Raw genomic sequence first — 12,696 nt, forward strand, 5'->3', positions numbered from 1 at the left:
CTATCTCAAAAAGTCCATGGATGAGGCTGTAAGGAGAAATAGAGCTATTATCATTAGAGAGGGAAAGAGCATATGTGTGATGCAAGGACATCCCAAATTCTCAATAGCTAAGAAAGAAGAAGCCAAGCAATTAAAGGCTGACAAAAGAGCACAAGCAAAGCTTGAAAAACAGCTAAAGTCAAGCCAAGTTGAAGAAATGAAAGGAATTGAAGTCAGGGGTGAAGAAAAGATTGCTAACTTAGATGAGGTTCTTGGGAGCATATTTGGTGAAAATATGGAGGAAAGAGAGGAATGGCAGAAGGGAAACAGAAGAAAGGCCAAGGCACACAGAAGGAGTGAAGATAACCCTGAAGATACCAAATCTACATCTAAACCACTACCTTCCATACCTGAACCTTTTGTTACTGATCCCTCTATAAATATCCATGGTGAACCAATCACTCCAAAAGAGGAACCTATTGATTGGGACAACATCACATTGCCTACCTTTCTAACCACTCTTCCACCACCAAAGAAACAGAAAAGAAAACCAAAATCTACACCTCCCACAACCTCTAAGAAATTCACTCAAAAACAAAAACCTAAACCTAAGTCACCCATTTCTAAAGATGATTATGTTCACATCTGTGACATAAAAGAAATTTCAGACATTGAACTCTATCTGGATGAGCTGGAGGATGTAAGGGGAATAGCTGCCTACAGACAGTTACCAGAAAGATTAGTGTTCAGATATAAAGGAGCTGGGGAAAGAACATGGCCTCTCCACAGGATTCTAAATGAAGGCTACTCTACCTTGATCAGAGTCTTTTCAGCCATCAAAAAGGATTCTGGCTTTACCAGAACAGCCAAGACTGAAATTCTCAACAAGATTGCCAACATAAGGAAGACTTGGAGGGAACCAAATGCTTTACCCAGAACCTTACTCATACAAGAAAGGGGAACTAAAATTCACAAATCACCTCATTGGTTGATGGAATTTAGAGATGACAAAGGAGTCAGAAGATTTTTCAGACTTGAAGACCAACTCAAGATTGCCAGCAATGAAACTCTCAAGGAAATGCAATCTAAGTTGGACATCAGTGATGAAGATGAAGCTGAATTCTTCAGAAAACTCCAACTCCAAATTGAGGGAAATGACAAAGGGCTAGGAAAGAAAACCAGGGAACAAAGAAGAAAATGATGTTTTGCTCAGGCTAGAGGAGCACCCTTGGAAATACTGTAAATCTTCAATTACCTCCTAGTACATACACTTTTGCAGCACTTTTTATATTTCTACTTAGTTTCAATTCAAATATTTGTTAAGTGTTTTGTTATCATCAAGTTAACCCTGAATTTATGCCTACAGTTCTTATAGACATAAATAGGGGGAGATTGTTAGGAATATATGTGCATTAGTTTGATGATATGTTTAACAAAACACTTAAGTAGAAATTTAGTGTCTGTAGCCTCAACGGATAAGACCACTTTGGCTATCCGTTGATGGTGTAGCTTTACTTAGAAATAAGTCTAGTATTGTAGCATATTTCAGTCTCTGTATTTAAAATTGTAATTCTTAGAAGTTGAGAGAAACTATGAGTCATGTTGACTACTAGATGATATGCAGATAGGAAGGCCAATTGTAAATATTTCATGCCTTGTAATTTTGTATAAATGAAGTGGTATCAACGGATGACTTAAAAGACCTTCAACGGATGAGAAGCTAAGCTTCAACGGATGTCTCTAAAGCTTCAACGGATAACATCCTTCAACGGATGAGAGCATCAACGGATGAAAGCTTCAACGGATAACATCCTTCAACGGATGAAGTCATCAACGGATGAAAGCTTCAACGGATGTTCTGCTAATCAGCCGTTGATAAGTGGTAGTTGTACCTACAAGCAGAGGCACGTGGGTTGACAGAGAAAACTGAGATGTGGTAGCCGAATTTCAGGATCAACAGAAAAAGCAGCCGTTCTTCTTTTGTACAAAGTTGCAATAGTCAACAAAGTACTTGAGTGAACAGGAAAAGAAGCAAGTGAAGAACTTATTTTACTATTGTAATTTTATATTGTTTTTCACTTGTACACTTGGTAATATATATGAACCAAGAAGAAGCTAGTAATTAGAAAGATTTTTTCCAGAGCTGTTAAGAAATATCTTGAGAGAAAATTCATCTAGTTTGTACTAGGATGCAGCTGTGATCAACATTGTTGAACACAGATTTTCTAATATACCATCTCTGGTGGAACAACAAATCCACCAGAAAAGTTTTTAAGGTCTGTTGTGTTCTTTACATTTGTGCTTGAATATATATCTGTCTGTATTAGCTTAAAGCAATTCACACACTTGTTCTTCTTGAACACACAACTTTATAAACTGCTCAAAACTTGAAAAAGTTTTGAGATTTACATTCAACCCCCCTTCTGTAAATCTCATTGTTAGTCTTCTAGGAATAACATTAACAATTAATAAATTATAAAGGGAATAATCGATAGAATATAAACATTAATAATCCTAATGTCTTAAACTAAAATATCATAGTATTGTCTCTAGGGCACAAACACAAACAACCATAATCCCAAATTTGGAGTCCCCTTCAAGTATCTGAAAATTCTCTTCACAGCCATCAAATGTGATTCTTTTGGATTGGCTTAAAATCTTACACATAGACATGTTGCAAACATGATGTCTGGTCTATTTGCAGTTAAGTAAAGCAATGATCCAATCATTCCTCTATAGCTTGAAATATCTACACTCTTGCCCTTTTTATCTTCATCCAACTTAGTTGTTGTAGACATAGGTGTAGATGCAGGTGAACAGTCAGCCATGCCAAACTTATTCAATAAATCTTAAACATGCTTAGTTTGGTTAATGAAGATTCCATCACTTCTTTGACTGACTTGAAGTCCAAGAAAATAACTTAATTCCCCCCATCATACTCATTTCATATTCACTTTGCATAAGCTTAGAGAACCTTTGGCAAAGCTTTTCATTTGTAGAACCAAAGATAATATCATCAACATAGATATAAACTAGGATCATATCATCACCATGCTTCTTTTAGAAGAGAGTCTTGTCTATGGTAACTCTAGTAAAACCATGTTTAAGTAAGAATTCTGACAATGTATCATACCAAGCTCTAGGTGCCTGCTTTAATCCATATAGAGCCTTGAGTAGTTTGTACACAAAATCTGGAAATTTTGGATCTTCAAAGTCAGGTAGTTGTTGCACATAAACTTCTTCTTCCAACTCACCATTTAGGAAGGCACTCTTGACATCCATTTGATACACTTTGAAGTTTGAATGTGCAGCAAATGCTAAAAAAATCCTTATTTCTTCGAGTCTTGCAACTGGAGCAAAAGTTTCATCATAATCAATTCCTTCTTCTTGTGAATAGCCTTTTGCAACCAACCTTGCCTTGCTTCTGGTAACTATACCATTTTCATCCATCTTGTTCCCGAACACCCATTTTATTCCAATTACACTTCTGTTCCTTGGTGCATGAACTAACTCCCAAACTTTGTTCCTTTTAAACTGATTAAGCTCTTCTTGCATAGCAGATATCTAGTCAGGATCCATTAGAGCTTCTTCAATTTTCTTAGGCTCTACTTGAGACAGAAATCATGCATGTAGGCACTCATTAGCAGTTGCACTTTTAGTTCTTACACCAGCATTGAGATCACCAATTATTGCATTTGGATTGTGACTCCTGTCCCATTTTCTGGTGTGAGTTTGTTGACTGGTGCCTTCATCATATCCCCCATTATTGGTATGACTAGTAAAACCTTATTCTCTTTCTCCCCCTGAGTTTGTGCTATCAAATTCAGGTGTTGAGGTGAGCTTCCATTTCCATGATTTTCTTGTTCAGTAGTCTCTTCATTTATCATCTGTTGTACATTGACTTCAGCCTCTTCATCAGAATCACTATCAATGCTGAGATTTCAAATACAAGGGCTTCAGCTTCATTATCATCAAGGCATTCCAAGCCTGGACATTTTTCATCATCAAAGGTCACATATGTGCTCTCCATAATTTTCTTTTGATCAACTTCACAGACCTTGTAGCCAGTTCTCTCCAATGAATATCCCAGAAAAATTGCTTCAAAGACCTTTGAGTCAAATTTTCCCACATATTTAGAGCTGTCTTTTAAAATATAACACTTGCTTCCAAACACATGAAGATGCTTTACAGTAGGCTTTCTCTTAGACATGATTGAGTAAGGTAATTTGCCATGAATCTTGTTAATGAGATATCTGTTTTGAGTGTAGCATGAAGTGTTAATAGCTTCTTCCCAAAAACTAGTTGGCAACTTGGCATCTTGCAGCATTATCCTAGCAGCTTCTACTAATGTTCTGTTCTTTCTCTCAACTACTCCATTTTGTTGAGGTGTCCTAGCTGCTGAGAGTTCTTGAAGAATACCTTTATCTTTGCAGAATTCAATTAAGGTTGTATTCCTGAATTCTGTTCCATTATCACTCCTTCATCTTTTCACACAATTCTGATCTTCATCCTATATTTCTATCTTCTTTGTGTGCTCAATTATGATGTGTGGAGTCTCATCTTTGGAGTGCATAAATTCTACCCAAGTGTACCTTGAGAAATCATCCACCATCACAAGTGCATATTTCTTTCTTGAAATTGATAAGACATTTACTAGTCCAAATAAGTCCATGTGAATAAGTTGCAAAGATGCACTTATGGAATTCACACTTTTTGACTTGTGACTTGATCTTTTCATTTTTCCTTTCTGACAAGCTTCACAGACTTCAATTTGAGTAAATTTTAATTTTGGCATGTCTCTCACTTACTCTTTCTTGACCAGAGTGTTGATTGCCTTGTAGTTCAGATGTGAGAGTTTCTTATGCCATAACTTGCTTTGCTCTATAGATGCCTTGGTGTAGAAGCAACAAATTTCATCCTCATTTGTTGAGTCCAAGTCTGCAACAAACAAACTTTCTTTCCTTGCTCTTTTTGGAGCAACTTCATTGGTTTTTTTGCTGATGAAGGTACATTCTTCTTTATCAAAAAGAACTTTAAAACCTTTATCTGCAAACTGGCTGACACTGAGAAGATTTACTTCAAGGCTAGCTACCAATGCTACATCATCAATGACAATATTTCCAGAAACAATCTTGCCATATCCCATTGTGAAACCTTTGCTGTTATCTCCAAAGGTCACCAAAGGGCCAGCCTTCTCCTCAAATTGTGATAGCGGGGCCTTATCACCTATCATATGCCGGGAGCATCCACTATCTATGATCCATATGACCTTCTTCATTTTTCCTACATACAATGAGGATTAAGTGTGTTTAGCAACCCAAGCAATATTGGGTACTTTCTTCTTGTTAATTGATTTAGCAGAAGTAGAGTTAGAAGTCTCAGAAAGAATGGCATCCATAGATATTTGTGCATTTTCCCTTGTAGCTATAGATCTAATACTGACTTCTTTGAGATCTACTCTCAGCTTGTGGCAACTTTTCATCACTTTCATTTTGCAAGGGATGCAATCAAACTTGTCACATAATGAGTAGGGATCATTTGCATTTGCTTCATTATACTTGCATGCTCCTTCTACTGGCTTGCTAACAGCCTTTTTATAAAGGTGAGTTAGATGATTCATAGAGCCACATTTTTGACATTGTTTTCTTGGAGCATCTGCAACATAAGCAAAGTTGTTGCTTTTGTTTATCCCTATCTTCCCATTTCTATTTTTCTTTTTCTTTCTTGCATCCTCAGTTTTCATTTCCTTGATAGGTGTCTTGGAATATTGGTTGACCATGTGCTTCTTCTCAACTGTGGAAGTTGGAGTTATTTCTGCATTCTTCTTCTCATTGTCTTCATCAACAATTTCTTGCTTTATGATCAACTCTTCTTCACTGAAATCTACTTCACATGCCTTGAACATAGGTGAACCAACCTTTTTCAGCATAGTTGGAACATCTTTATTTTATGTTATTTTTCCTTTGCCACCTATTTCTTTCTTCTTGCTGTTCAAAGAATCATAATCAAGACCAATAGTTATATTAGCACATGGCTTGTTCTTCTCATGGTATTGTCCAACCAACTCAGATGCATTCCTGAAATATTTCAACTTGACTTCATTCTTTTCTAGCTTCTCCCTCAACACTGCTTCAATCTCATTTGCACACCTGAGCTTGTTCTTTAGATATGCATTTTCTTTTTCCACAGCTTCAAGCTCTACCAGCAACAATTCAGTTTCTTGTTTCTCATTTTCAAGCTTCTCATTGATCTTTGTTAGTCTGCTAACTTCCTCATTAGCAGTAACCATGCTTGTATGAATGTGAAATATTTCTGTGCTCATCTTTTCAACAGTTTCCTTATATTGACTCACATTTAAATCAATGGTGGTAAGAGTTGGTACCTGTGCTTTTGATAAGGATGATTCTCCTTGCTCCAAGGCCATAAATGCATAATTTCCAACTTCCTCATCTTCATCATTATCAGAATCATCCCAACTCTTTCCCTCTGCAATATAGGCTTTGCTTTGCTGTTTCCTCAGAAGAGCTTCATAATTTGCTTCCAGTTCAAGATAAGCTTTGTCTTTCTTTGCTGTCTTCGGTATCCTGCATTCTGTAGCAAAATGGCCTAGCTCATCACAATTATAGCACCTTATCTTTGATCTGTCAACAGATCCAGTTTTGTAGCCATTTTTGCTATCAGGTGTGTACTTCTCTTTTCCTTTCCAGCTGCTGTCTTTTTTGAATGATTGTCCTTTTCCCTTGAAGAATCTTGGCTTCTTTACTCTAATGTTATAGAACTTTCTTGCTAGATAGGCCATTGATTGATCTAGCTCATTAAGTTTATCCAGGGTGTAGAACTCATCTTCTTCTAATTCTAGTATAACTTGCTCTTGTGAATCATTGTTTCTTTGCTCACTTGTTGAGGCATCTGGAGTCTGGAATTTTGACTCATCATTTGAGATCTGGATTTCATTAACAATTTGAGCACTTGAACCATCTACAACATGCCCTTGACCAGCTCTTAATGATTTTCTTTGAATCATTTCCAATTCATATATTTTTAAGATTCTATATAGAACTTCCAGAGTCATTTTGCTTAAGTCTCTCCCTTCTCTGATTGCTGAGATTTTCTATTTCAAATGGTCAGGGAGTGTGAGCAAAAACTTTAAGTTCACTTCTTCAGCTTCATAATATTTATCATGCAGCTGCAAGTCATTAATCAGCTTGTTAAACCTTTCAAACACATCAGTAATGCTTTTTTTTGGCTTAGGCATGAAACCCTCATACTATAAAATCAGTATCCTTCTTTGATTTTACCTAACTTCCTCTGTTCCTTCACAAAGTATCTCTATCTTCTCCCATATCTGCTTAGCAGTGTCACAGTTAACAATGTTGTTGCACATTACATTGTCTAGTGACTCTATAAGAATTAGTTGCAAGCCACTGTCCAGAGAGACTTTTTCTTTTTCAGTTTCATTATATTATGAAGGATCTTTTGGAGCATAATGTGTTGGAATAACCATGTCCCCATCTGTAGATTCCTCAACTCGTATAATGGGAGTGAACGACCCATTTTTGAGGATCTGGGTGTATAGTGGGTTGGTCATCTTGATAAACATCAACATTTTCTTTTTCCATAGAGTGTAGTTAGCCTTATCAAAAGTAGGGATTTTGATGCTACTAATTTTCTGTGTATTCATTCTTCCAAGATCTTGAATCTATTTACTTTCAGATTTTGCTCTGATACCACTTATTAGGTAATGAATCACACACAGAGGGGGGTAAATGTGTTTTGGTGTTTTTTCTGCTTTTCTTGAAGTGTTTATGGTGATGAACAAAGTAAATTAAAACCTTGTAGTGAAATGTGTAAATACTGAATTTAAACAAGTAAGAATAGTAAATACAGATCTTTCAAAACTCACTTAATTTTATATTAAAATTAAGCATGTTTTGCTACAAAATTTCTAGGCTCTTTGTTGTTAAAGAGCTTAGTTTCTTCCTTGAGAGAACACAATATTTTATTGATCTAAAATTGTTACTGCTAACAAAGGACCAATGTTAACTTTATAGAATAGTTAAACACTGGTTTACACAATATGTAATAAGAAGTGCTAAACACTTTAGCAACCTGTCACTAATCTTTCCATTTCCGCCTTAGCATATCTTTCCATATTGTGTTAACTTTGATCTTCCTTTGTCAGTTAATCTTTACCCTTTATCTTGCACTCTTCAAGCTGGTTTTTGTAGACTTGTCAATCCAGCGGATTGAATCGTTTGTTGATTGATAATCTTGGATATTAAACTGATATGCATTTTGTACTTGAACTTTTACATCGAGATCTCCAGTTGGACATATGGAGAACTCGACATCTCGATAAGTATAATGACTTATCAAGATCTATAATAACTCTATAGTTGTTTGACTAATCGAAGTCTCTGAGTTCTTAATAAGAGAATTTGGCTTGTCGAGATCTCTCATCTTCATGTCTTCACTTTGGCTTATCGATATCTCTGAGTTCTCTAGTTACAAAATAGACTTATCGATATATCAGAGATCTCTAGTGATATTTTGACTTGTCGATATCTCAGAGATCTCTAATGATATTTTGACTTGTCGATATCTCAGAGTTCTCTAGTAAAGAAATGACTTATCGATATCTCCATTCTTCATGTCTTCAATTTGGCTTGTCGATATCTCTGAGACTTATCTATAAGCTTATCTTGACTTCTCGATAAGTCATTTTGGAGTTCTCGAATGACTTATCTATAACACTTAATATGTGACTTGTAGACTTCTTGACTTAGAATGTTTTTCACAAAACAGATTTATTCAACTCTAAGCTTCTTCACACTTTCTATGAGGCATGATCTTCATGATCTTCTTCCGGAGCTTATTCTTAGGCTTGAGACTGTTTACAGAAAAATACTCCAGTCTAGTCTATTTACATTTTTACAGACTTAAATGTTACAATACAAAATGCAAACTTATATTACAATACAACTTACTTAGGGTTGCCAATTTAACTTAGTCTTGTTATAGTACAGGCATGTCTTGCACAACACGGTTGGTAAAGCCCTAAAATTCAAGTCTCACATTTCATGGAAGTATGCACTTGGTCCAACTTGAGAAAGGCAAAGTTTAAAACATTATTGGAATATATCCACGAGTATATGCTTGTGTTAAATTGAGTATTGATTGATTTCCGGATGATGCAAAGTCATGTCATTTTTTGTGTTCTCTATACCCTGAAGATGCTTGTTGTGCAAGACATGCCTGTACTATAACAAGACTAAGTCACATTGACAACCCTAAGATTTAGTTGTATGATATTCTAAATATGTATTTTGTGTTATATTACTTGAGTCTGTAAAAATGTTAAAGATCAGACTGGAGTATTTTTCTGTAAACAGTCTCAAGCCTAAGAATAAACTCTGGAAGAAGATCAACAAGATTATGCCTCAGAGAAAAGGTGAAGAAGATTGGAGTTGAATAAATCTGTTTTAGAAAAAATGTTTTAAGTCAAGATATCTACAAGTCACAAATCAAGTCATATAGAGAAGTCATTTGAGAACTCCAGAATGACTTATCGAGAAGTCCAAAATGGCTTATAGAGAAGTCTCAGAGATATCGATAAGTCAAATGAAGATATGAAGATTGGAGATATCGACAAGTCATTTCTGCATATAGAGAACTAAGAGATATCAACAAGGCAAATGAAGATATGAAAATTGGAGATATAGACAAGTCAATCTCGTATTAGAAATCTCAGAGATATCGACAAGTTAAAATGCATACAGAGATCTCAGAGATATCGACAAGTCAATTCTACATGTAGAGATTTGGACACCTCGACAAGCCAAGTTTACTTATAGAGAACTCAGAAATCTCGACAAGTGAAAGACACTTATAGAGAACTCAGAGACCTTGACAAGCCAAATTCACTTATAGAGAACTCAGAGTCCTCGACAAGTCAAAATACTTATCGAGAACTCAGAGATCTTGATAAGCCATTATACTTATCGAGATGTCAGTTCTCTACACAATAAACTGGAGATCTCGATATGAACCTCAAGTACAAAATGCAGACAAGTTAAATATTCAAGATTATCAATCAGCAAACGATCTAATTACTTAGATTGAAAAGTCTACAAAAGCAGCTTGAAGAGTGGAAGATCAAAGGCCAAGATTAACTGACAAAGGAAAGTCACAGACCTACACGATTTGCAAAGATTCACTAAGCCAGAAATGAAAAGCTTTAGAGATAACTTAAAGCAGGGTTTAGTACATCTTATTGCATGTTGTATAAATCTGTGTTTACTAATCTATAAAATAAACATTGTTCCTTTGTTTTAGTTGTAACAAATAGATCTTGATTTTCTCGTAACTCTCTCAAGAAAGAAGCTGAGTTCTTTACTTACAAAAAACCCAGGATTGTAGCCAGACATACTTAATTTTAATACAAAGTTAAGTGAATTTTGAAAATACTGTGTTTATTGTGCATGCTTTATTTATTCTGTTAAACACAATATCTCTACAAATTAGACAGATTTGTTCACCATTCCAAATAATTTTAAAAGACTTAAAAATATCCAAAACACATTCACCCCTCTGTGTTGTATTCAATATCTAACAATACTGCATGTGATATATCAAGAAGCTGATCCAGTTAGCAGCAGGCTCGCGGATTTTACCTGAAGGGAAATTTAGAGTACATGCTATGGTTGATATCCTCAGATTATCTTCTTTGTTGCTCGACTCTGAAGAAGATTATAAAATAAAAGACGTAGCTAGATCCAAATATGCATTTTTACTTGTAAGATGTGGCTCGCAGTTTCCTGATAATGAGGATTATTTGTTGGACATGTCACCTGACTGATGGATGTTTCATCCATTTTATATTTATTTACAAGTCTTACAGTGTAAATAGTTGGTTAGAGTTATAACAGATTTTCCCGCCAGTTCTTCTCTCTTTGAATTGTATTTAAACACTATAATGGTTGACTTTTTCCAGTAATGAAAATATAATAGATATTTCACAAATCTTCTTCTCTGCACATCTATACTTACATATTCATACAGAACATATAGGTTTAACATGGTCTCAGAGCAAGTTTGATCAAAGCTTCCACAATTCAACAATGGTGACTTGATCTCTCCTGTTTCTCGTTATCATCTTCTTTCGGTTGTTTTCTCTTCATAAATCATCTCTCTACGCATACCTCTCTGAGTTCATATCTCTCTCGAACATCTCTCTGCGTACATATTTCTTCAAATGTTTCCTTTCACTTACTATGTAGATAATCTCTCAGTCATTGTTAAAACTTGTTTTCGTCGTCGTCGTCGTAATTACTTCTTAATAATTAACGAATTCATTTTGTTTATTGAAATTTTTTTGGAGAAATTTGTGTGAATTCACTTCAAGTGAGGATTACATCCTTACGAATTTAGCATAAAACCTCATTTCTTTACATTACACAGAAGGTATTTGTGAAATTGTCTCTTAGAATTTCCTCATTGTTATTTCACAATTCTTGCCAAAGAATGACTATGGAACGTACTCCTCATGATTCTACTGATCGTCACAACTCTGATGACACTCAAAATCATCAAACAGCCTTTGAACTGTATCAAAATCTGTCTCATAATTCAGCATCGTTTGACTATGATAATCCACTACGTCTGCAATCATCTGATAGTCCTGGTATGAAATTAGTCAATGATGTTTTTGATGGAAGTGCTTTTGGGAACTGGAAACGTTCCATGCTCATTGCTCTCTCAGCCCGCAACAAACTCGATTTTGTAGATGGATCATTACCTAAGCCTTTGACAACATCATCCTCATACAAGAGCTGGTGTCATTGCAACGACATGGTCATATCTTGGATCCTTGGTGCATTATCAAAATCTATTAGCAGGAGTGTCATTTATTCTTCATCTGCACATCAGATGTGGCAAGAGCTTGAAGAGCACTATGGCGTCTCTAATGGTGCTCAACTCTTTGTTCTTCACAAAGAGTTATCAGAAATTTCTCAGGGAAACCATGGCATTTCCAGTTATTTTACTAAGGTCAAGATGCTTTGGGATGACATAGATTCTCTTTGCTTGGCACCAGTATGCACCTGTGGTTGTACTTGTGGTACCAATGTCAAGTCTGCTCGTTTTCATCAAGACCAAAGGGTTATTCAATTTCTTATGGGACTAGATGACTCATATAACACGATGAGAGGATCAATCTTGATGAAATCCCCTCTGCCAACTCTTGGCCATGTTTACAGTTTGCTTCTGCAAGAAGAAGCACAGAGACAAATACATGCTTCTGGACATTTCTTGGCAGACTCAGCTTCTCTAAATGTCAACTCTTCTGCACGCCCTCAGTTTAACAAAACAAAGTCTACTTTTGATGCAAAGAAGAATTTACTTGGTTCCTCATCTTCTGCCGCATCTTATTTTTTATCTCAAGGGATTTCCCACCAAACTTCATGTCCCTACACACCCCAACAGAATGGGGTGGTAGAAAGAAAGCACAAACATATTTTGGAAACATCTAGGGCATTACTTTTCCACTCTAATCTCCCATTGATGTACTCAGAGCCGTGCTTGAGGGTGTTCAGTGTTCGACGGAACATGGTCCAAAAATTTGAGGGGCACATTTTCTAGATACAAGTGTATATACATTTATTTTCTTTCTTTGAAAAAATAAGAACAATATATAACTTTCTTTTCTAGTAAAAAATA

Source organism: Apium graveolens, chromosome 8 (genome assembly GCF_009905375.1).
Source record: "Apium graveolens cultivar Ventura chromosome 8, ASM990537v1, whole genome shotgun sequence".
Taxonomy (NCBI): Eukaryota; Viridiplantae; Streptophyta; class Magnoliopsida; order Apiales; family Apiaceae; genus Apium; species Apium graveolens.